Raw genomic sequence first — 10,070 nt, 5'->3', positions numbered from 1 at the left:
GTTGCTCAGGTGGATAATAAATCCGAAAGTGAAAACCATGAGCACACTTTATTCCGCGTATAACTCTTAAGCGCGGTCCATGCATGCACCGACATGCATGTCTTGGGTGTTGAAGACAGCCAGCTAGATTACAGTAAAAAATGTTGCTGCAAGTACAAAGCCCTCACTTCTGGACCGAAAAGGAGGCAGAAGCGTTAATTTCTGTATGCAAAGAATCAAATTGTTGCGCAATGCATGGACAGCATCAAAATAGAGATTTGTTTAAGGCTGCAGTAGACAAAATGAAATAGGCCAAATTCACTCAAACCACAGAACAGGGCAGACACAGGGGGAAGACCCTGAAAGCATTTCAAAAAGAATGTATTTTATTTCTGGAAGAATGTTTTAAGTGGGACCGTCGACGTAAACTCGTCAATGTTAAATTTTAATTGCAATGAGTTGCACAAGTTTAGGCGTTTACATTCTTCGGTCAGTGCTAACGGGCTAACGAGATTTTCCATCAGTATAGCACTATTTCTCTCTCTCTCTTTTTGTCTCTCTCTCTCTATGTCTGTATATCCATGTCTTTCTCTGTCACTTACTCTCACTGTTTGAGTTTCTAAAAGAGTGGTTGCCCCTCCTTAAGCAACTGTTTCAAAACTTTTCATATTGCGACTTTGTTCCGTAGTCATGGCAACATATACCGGTCTGTTGTATAATGATACGCATATAGATAAGGACACTGCACATTTTTATTTTTTTTAAATGGACACAGTCACACTCCTTGAGTGATTATTCTGCATGTTCAAAAGTATAAATTAACTCAGCCTTTGCTTTGTACATCCTTTAATGTTTCAGAAGAAAGTACTGTCATTAGATCCTTGTCGAGCTGCAGAATAGGCTCGTAACGCGCTAAATTTGTCTCCACGCAGAATGGGTAAATTACACATAATGGCTTCTGTATTTCTCTGGCTGCGAAGGTGAGGGGGTTTAATTTGGAAGAGTTATAGCGATACCTCAGCTGCCAATACGTCTGAAGCCAAAGTTTTTCTTTAATGCAGAGCTATTCCATCGTTTGGTGCACAATGTTTGGAGCACATTTGTATTGCAAAGACTGTAGCTCTACCATATTATTTATTTATTAATTTAACTTTTAATTTAAACAGGAAATCCTCATTGAGATTAAAGAATTTTTTTTCAAGTGTGTCCTGGCCAAGACAGGCAGCAGCACATTTAACACAGTTGGAGACAGACAATATAACACAATAGAAAGACAATAAAAAAAGGCAGAACTCAAGGTGAATATATATAAAAAATTTAAACCAGGAAGAATAGTTCAAGTGAGTATGCAGACAGGGAATATATCAGAAACAAAATAAATGTTTATGATGAGAATGGGTCATTCAAACCACCCTAGTGGCCTCTTCTTTATCTCCTGATTGGTCATTCTCCCGTCCAAACTGTGAATGTTTCCTACATCCCAGATTAAATTCTGATATGCGCCTGCAGTGTGGCTGGAACGCCTATGGGGCCGAGCATAATGCACCATCTCAGTGCATCCACTGCATTATAATATTACTTTTTCAGTAAGACATTGTTTTTCTTTGTTTTAATGCCTTCCCCCCCCCACTTTCCTCTCCAGCTTCGAACGGCCAATCACACGCTACAACGGCAACATAGCACCAATCCCGGGGAGGAAGGGTGGGAGTTAGAACGATTTCAAGGTCTCTGACAGACAGGTGCCCTCAAAAAAAGTGTGCTCTAATTGTGCAGAGATGGGGTGGCCTGGGGTGGAGGGGCCCGAGGTAATATCTTTTCATGGTGCCCAAAATCACTGGTGATGCCCATGTACAGCACTCTTAGCAAATCTCTATTTTGAGAGATTGCAGACAAGCTTGTGGCCTCCAGAGCATGTGATGTCATCCACTGCTTCATGCCACACCACAGTATGGAAGTTGGCCTCGCATAATTGTGAGTCAGAAGACAACCGGTCCACTGAAACCCTCCCTGGAGGATGTTAAAGCCAATCGTGTTTTTCCATGTCGGCATCGTGAAGGTCCAGATTCTCTAGCTGACCCATCAGTGAACTAGAACAGTGACTTAACACGATGAGCCACCCAGCAGCCCAAAGGATCTTGTCATTGTGGTGGTCTTAAAGCATCTAAAGACACTTGCCCCAAATGGAGGCTAGCCTTTATGCCAAGTGTTGTGACTTTAGTTGACTACAGAACAGAGCTTACAGCACTCAGACATTGGTCCCACACGGGGTGTGGTGGGTTTTAGCCCAGAGGGGGATAGAGGGATGTGGGAGGGAGTGGGGTTGGATGGGAGAAAGTGGGGAAGGGGCGTGGCTTATTGACATGCGGTGAATGTCAAACGCTGGGGAGGGAGACTGCACTGAAGCTGCTGATGCCCTGCGGCGTGGAGCTCCAGTGGAATTTCCCCACGACCGACGGCCTGGCGAGAGCAGGGGCTGGAGGTCAAGGGTCACAGAGCTAATGGGGGCAGATCAAACTTCCAATGGAATATCTTTCAGCCTCTGGACATGCTGCTCGCAGAGAGAGTCCGCAAATCCATATGGCCAGTGAGTGCGCACGGCACGTGTACACACATGCAGACACGCACACAAGCACACACATATATAAACACAAACACACACAAGCACTCTCACACACACACACACACACACACATACATACACACACAACACACACACACAGACAGTGTGTGTGTGCGTCAGAGAGTGAAAGAGAACAAAAAAAAGCTCTTCAATACAAAACTGAGGATCTATGAGGCACCTGCTCCAAATGAAGCTTACTGTCATTTCCTATCCTCTGAGATATCTTCACACTGGGAAAACTACATACAAATATAAACTAGTGAAAGTTTCGAGGTTATTCAGATAGGTTAGGTATTGTTATTATAATCAATAGCTTATTTAATAAAAATATGCTTTATTGCAATAACAATACAAAAATTGTATCGATACGTGAGGCGTAAGCACTTATATTTACTTTCCACAAATAAATAAAGCATTCTAATTTAATCATACCAAAGAACAAATTCAGAGAAGAACAGGATGACGAGTGCCGAAATCTTGGAAATGTGGAATCATTTGTAAGTTAGCAATCAAATCTGATCATATGCATGTTTCATGAGTGAGGCCCAATGATTATAAATGGGGCCTTCTGTGCCTTGTTGGTGATTATTGTATCATTTTTATTCAATGAGAACAACACCGATGTTCTTCAAATTTGTAGGATGCTCAGGATAAGTGTGGCTGCTAAGTGATTACGATGCAATCTAATTAAACGTGATGAGAAATGTCCGGTGCGCTGAGAGGGAAGAGGAGGGAAAATGCAAATTAGATTTGCTCTGGATTGGGTGAGACGAATAATGAAATGCTTGTATCAGTTCGACCTACACGAGCAGATTTTAGATGAGCAGAATTTTGAATGAAAAGAACTGAACTGCGCAAAATCAAAATAGCCAAAAGATTAAAATGTTATTTTTATGATTATTCTGCATCCACAGAGAAAATGAATGGGATTGAAACCACATACACTCTCTGAGGGAACGGTAAGAACCGGCTTTAAAATTTGAGGTTTGTTCAGAATCACCACATCTGACAGACTGATACACTGTGATTGAAGTCGGTAGCTTCAGGCAACACTGAACTATTAATGAACGTGTCAGACGGAATTGGTTCTGACCCATTTGCAATGCTTTTATGACCCAAAGATTGGTCACTGGGACCTAGATTATGGGGATAGACACATTACTGTACAGCTCGCTTTCAAACGCCCCATTAGAGACTTAACGAAGCGGGAAAGAACAATACTGTTGCACGTCGCTGTAATAACAAAGGGAAGTGATGTCATGGTTTTCAGCCAATCACTGACTGCAGATATGAGGTGTACTGGATAATGTGAATGAAAACGAAACACAGGTGTTATTGAACTAACACCTCATAAATTGAAAGGTTACAATTGTTTTGTCAGCTGTGCACTATTAAACCCTTTTCTGGATGTTTTTCTCTGTCATTTCGAGAGGGGTTCACGCTTTGCTCCAGAAGTGTACATTCTGGAGCCGTCTGGTCCTCCCGATGCCCGTAAATTTGTGTAGGAGGGAGAAAGTCGCTCATTTGGCGGTAAACGCGTACGGGGTGTAAGAGTACGGAGGAGGTGCAATCGTTGCGCAGCAAGCCTCTTAAGGAGGTGCCCAGGGGGGAGAAAGAGGAAAGGAATAATCTGTAAGTTCTGCTTCAGACGGCTGCCGAAGACCGCAGCCACACAGCGGTCGATCTTAGCATTTTATATCATTCCAGAGACCTTGGAATATGCACCACGGAATAAGAAATAGGTTTTTTTTGTCCATAATATGGATGTCAAATATAGGTTTATTTACCTTAGAAGGAGAGCAGGTTTAAACAAAACATCTGTATGGAGATCACATACTTTTCCGAATCCCTTGCTCTGAGCAAAAGCTGAAGATTGTGGCAGTAGGCCAAAATGTTTGAGTGGCTTGGGTGGGCAGTGGATAGCTGGCAGGGCAGCTAAGCGTAATGACATGGCTACTGGCCTTGGAGGGGAGACAGTGGATTATGCTGGGAAGCACCACTGCAAGGGCATTCTGGATAGCTGTCTTCTGCCTGTAGGTTTATTCCTCCTAATTTTCAGGAGAGAAAATCTGCACAGACTTGTTTTAAGACTGATGAAAATTCAGCCGCGGGTGGTTCAGAGCAGACGCTGTGGAAACTTCACTGGGGGACGTGCGGCTAAGTACACGAGGCGAACGATGTAAACATCGCTGAGCGCTCGCCGAGGACAAGGTGCGCGGCTTACGATAAGCGCAACGCAGGTGAAATGCGAGTCAACGAGGGACACTGACACCAAAGGAAAGAAAGGGACGACTGTGGCTGAGCAAACCTCGGCTGCAGATTGGTAAAGCGCGGACCTCTGATTTCTTTTCCACATCACCTGAATGTTTGATGAGATGGTGAGAAATCTCCTAGAAATAAAACAGACAGCTACAGCTATGAGTGACCGACTGATTGGACTACAGCTAAAAGTGACCAACTGATTGGACTACAGCTATAAGTGACCGACTGATTGGACTACAGCTATAAGTGACCAACTGATTGAACTACAGCTATAAGTGACCAACTGATTGGACTGCAGCTAAAAGTGACCGACTGATTGGACTACAGCTATAAGTGACCAACTGATTGGACTACAGCTATAAGTGACCAATTGATTGAACTACAGCTATAAGTGACCAACTGATTGGACTGCAGCTATAAGTTACCAACTGATTGGACTACAGCTAAAAGTGACCGACTGATTGGACTACAGGTATAAGTGACCAATTGATTGAACTACAGCTATAAGTGACCAACTGATTGGACTACAGGTATAAGTGACCAACTGATTGAACTACAGCTATAAGTGACCAACTGATTGGACTGCAGCCATAAGTGACCAACTGACTGGACTACAGCTATAAGTGACCAACTGATTGGACTACAGCTATAAGTGACCGACTGATTGGACTACAGCTATAAGTGACTAACTGATTGGAGCTGGTCATTGTGTTTTGCTGTGAAGGGTGCATCCTTTTCATTGGCTCCAGCAAGTGAGTGATGGACAGCTCATTGCTGCACCCTGTTAGCTCCCAATCGCCACCAGACTGCTACCTCCACAAAGACAAAGTCAAAAAGGAAATAATGGTGCTGAGAATTTTATTGTTAAGTTAGCCGAGCTAGATGTACTGTATGTTTGTGAGATCTGCAAAATTATGCAGAGGATGCAGTATTCTGTTTGGAATGGGAATAAATGCTTTGTCTTCACAACTCTGTCCCAGCTGAGCTATAGTGTTCACAGACTAAAAATTTTTTTTTTTTTAAACACATTTTAAAACTGTTTAAGTAGTAATGCCTACATAGTCAACACCGAGACATTACTTGAGCTCCAGTTTTATTTCTTTGGGGAGGCAGCCTTTTTTATTATTATAAATACACAGAACAACATAACTTCAAATTCAGAAAAGGGATTAACAAAGTGAGCTGCAAGAGATTCTTCAGGTTGAGTTCTGTCAGTGGAACGTGGGGGCACAAATGGAAATTAGCACAAGGTAAATTCTGCACAGAAATTGGGAAGTATTACTGCACGCAGAGGGTAGTTACTTTGTGGAATAGCCTGCCAGGTCATGTAGTTGAGGCAGAAACTCAAGACCAGGCTTGATACGGTGCTAGATACTATCTAGTTTGTAGGTAAACAGTGAGCACTAGGTACCTATTGTTGGGCTGAATGGCCTGTTCTCATCATTATGTCATGTTATGTTATAACTTGACAAGGAGGGGAAACCTGTATACCAAAGCATTCCAGAATCTGTATACATTGTCACACTTTTGTTTCTCATAGCATTTGCTAATATGGTTAAAAGGCTTAGGCCTATACAAATCACTCTGTATGCTATGTCAGGGTTGACAGTTAGCATCCAAAACTGCCAAAAAAAAAAAAATCACAGAAAGCACTAAAAACAGTGGAAATCGCAAAAACGGCAAAACACCAGGAAAGTCATGAAACTACCAAAAAAAGAAAAAGGTTAAAACCATGTAATCCGTGACGCCCACAACTTCCGTGACAAACACCCCGTCTTACTCATAACGCCATATGAACCGCATCCATCTACCGCTGCTTTTCTTCTCAAGATAGCTCAGTCCTGTTATTCACTGAAACAAACCCGATTCCTCAGAACTCTTTCTAAAAATGTGTACTTGCTTTTTCTTATCTTTACTTGCTTTTTCTTTACTTGGTGGCTAAGGCAGAATATTGCCGTCGCCCCAACACACACACACACACACACTCACACACACACACACACACACACATTTCAGGGGGCTTCTCCTTTCAGACTTATTATCCCCTCGAGAGCTGCTTGCCTACACAATATCTTATGATGTGCAACTGTTTCAAGACCCATTCATTCTGCAGATTATTACGCCATTATTTCAATTATTCATATGAAGGGGGATACAGCATGTGACATTCTCAAGACAATTATTTTTTGAGGCAACAAATAAGATGTGACTAATTGATTTAAAATTTAATTGGTGTTTGTAATGTTTTCGGCAAAAATACATAAACTTGATGTAATACTGATAACAATAGCCTTTATCTGTTTATGAGGGGTCATATGTGTGTGTTTATCACAGCTCAAAAAACACAAACACTATCTTGCATTTATTTTATAGTAAAAGAGTGAAATTATTTTTCATTAAAAAAAAAACTTGTCAACTTCGGTCATATTACTCAAATCAATCTTCTCTTGCATTTTCAATCTTTCTTTTTATGCATGAATTTTACATGGGATTTTATGCAAAAAATAGATTCATGATTTCCATGAAAGCGACACAGAGAACACAGCCACAATATCAAATCAAATCAGCTTGAATGTTTCAACATATTCTGGGTCATAAATCACTTCACAAGTAAAATTAATAACCACCAATGACACCATCTTACCACCCGTGTGTGTGTGTGTGTGTGTTTATTTGTTTGTGTTTGTGTATGTGTTGGCTTTGGTGTTATTTAAAATTCACTCAAAATAACCTCTGGTAGACCTCCATCATTCTGCATCACATAGATTAGGATCCTGAGGAAAATTGTGGCATAAATCAAACTTTGTCAGTAGTGGTAGTTTAATAAATGAGGTTGCAAACTGAACACGATGCCATTTTTCCCCTCATGAGAACCCTTCCATTTTGATCCTCCCTCTTTTTGGGGTCTCTGTCTTGGTTCTCTTTATAATTCTCATTGATAATGTCAGATCTTTACTCCAGTTTATAGCTCAGTCCCAAGGTACTGATCCAGCCTCCCCATTTAGATACCTGTTTAAAGGGTTATAGCTCAGTCCCAAGGTACTGATCCAGCCTCCCCATTTAGACACCTGTTTGAAGGGTTACTGAAGAACATTGTTTATTAGGCTACCTCACCTTAATTGTCCGTGGGCAGCAGTCCAAAGACAAGCACGAGCGGCAAAGAACGGGTGCGGTTAAGAAATCATGCCTGTGACTGTGGCAGAAAGGTTTATACAAGCTTTAAAGAGCAACTTAGGCTACTATATCAGAGTTTATATAACACTCATATTTAATGTTTGGCTCTGTGCTCAAACCGCTGTTTCATTCAATATCCAGTTGTCAAATAAGAGAATATCGTGTTATAACTGTATGAATATTTGCATTCGTGTATAAGGTATAATAAGAATATTGGGTCAGGTGCGAACCTTAATTCACGGAAGAAATGTTTAATTCCATGAATGGCCGTTTTCAAAGACGGATATTGGAAGACAGATCACACAACACTGGAAAAAACAGTCTATACATCTATAATTTATTTATCTTAAGTGGAAATTTTAAAGCACAGAATTCACGTCCCAGCGAACGACAGCTCCGCTAATGTTTGGGTTGTTCCATATCACCAGTCATGCAGTGTTCTCTAGCGTTCTCGTTGCCAACCGATTCCGCACAGCTGCATCCAAACGCATAATTTCCCCCCACTGTTATATGTAAATGCGGTATCCTTGTTTAGCCCTCAACGTACTTCATTTTAAATCGCCAAAAATGAGCAACTTTCCCCGCAGCTTTCTGTCTGCTTAGACAAAGGAGATTACACGAAGGTCGGTGGTGTTACTTAATTGTACAGAGAAGTGAATCTCCCCGAACTAATTAATCTTTTACTGTCAGTACCCCCCCGGGTAGCAGACAAAAGAACATCTCCGCGTAATGAAAGACTTGCTTGATTAGACAGAGAAATTTGGTTACAAACATTGCGCCAGAGCCGGTGGAAGCGCTGGGCATGTGCGCAAACTGGGCAATTGCCCCGGGCACCAGACCACTAGGGGCGCCGTGCCTCGACCTTTGAAAGACAATTAAGACCGCGAGCTGCGAATAATAAACGGATTTGTCAACAACAGAACATTTTCTGAACAGCGTCATCTTATGTCCTGAGACAGTGGTAACGATCACCACAATGAGATACCCAAAGCCCAATGGCGCTGCGTATAGAAGGCACACGCTAGAAAAGGCGCAAAGCTTGGCAAGATGTCCAAAATGAACAAACTTTCCCCAAATGCTTGGGGTTTGTACCCAAATGTCAGAGTCGCCCAGAGCTTATTGTTAACTGGGCAGGTAATTGTAACACCTGGAGAGAACAGTTTGTTTTGCGAATCAAATTTACAAAGAACTATCTGCGACCGACAATGTCGCAAGATCTTCCCAATGGACTGAGCGTAATTGAAGTTGAGCACCAAATTTGTGGCGACCCGATTTACCTCATAGTTGAGGAGTTCGCAGCAGCCAAAGCAACCAAAAAAACCCTCTTTTAAACGGGGAGTCCAGCAGACCTGGGGGAAAATGGGTTCTAATGTTCTTTGTAAATCTGCTAATATTTCAGGGAACCTGTAAAGAACTTCTGCAAAAAAAATAAAAATAAATAATAGATCTGGAATGTGGTAATATGGTGAAAAAACAAGGTGAACAGTTGGCCAGTTATGAAGTGAAATAGAAAAATTTTCAGCTCTAAGTAGATTCGTTTGTTTCAAGAGTGTACTTAAAACTGTTTTTATTTCTTATTTCCAATAAGTGCTTTTAAAATAATTTTAGAATGATTCAATACAAAATAGTCAAAACTAGTCTGTGTTTTCTATATTTAAAAGGATCAAATATTGATTCGTTCAGAATTTAACTCACGGTTAATGCGTGTCCTTCACAAACACAATTTGGCGAGTTAAGTAACCATCACAATTTGCCAGGAAAATAGTGTTGGTTACCTAATAGTTTCACTATCTGTTGCTTCCATTGCTCGGGCTTATTATGCTATACGTTTTGTGCGCCACCTGGAAGGCTGTAGCAGAAAGTGTGGGACACCTTCCTAAATAAGTCTCGCGCAAGGTTGCTATTTTGTGGAATTAGAAACTTTAATCTAAAAATATTCTCAACATGCAAGGTGGGGGTTCTCACATTAGGATACGGTCTCAGTCAGGTGTCTATCGTTGCCACGCGCAGACGAGTCCCAGTACGCTACCAAATA

Source organism: Anguilla anguilla, chromosome 14 (assembly GCF_013347855.1).
Source record: "Anguilla anguilla isolate fAngAng1 chromosome 14, fAngAng1.pri, whole genome shotgun sequence".
Classification (NCBI taxonomy): Eukaryota; Metazoa; Chordata; class Actinopteri; order Anguilliformes; family Anguillidae; genus Anguilla; species Anguilla anguilla.
This window is presented reverse-complemented; position numbering follows the sequence as displayed.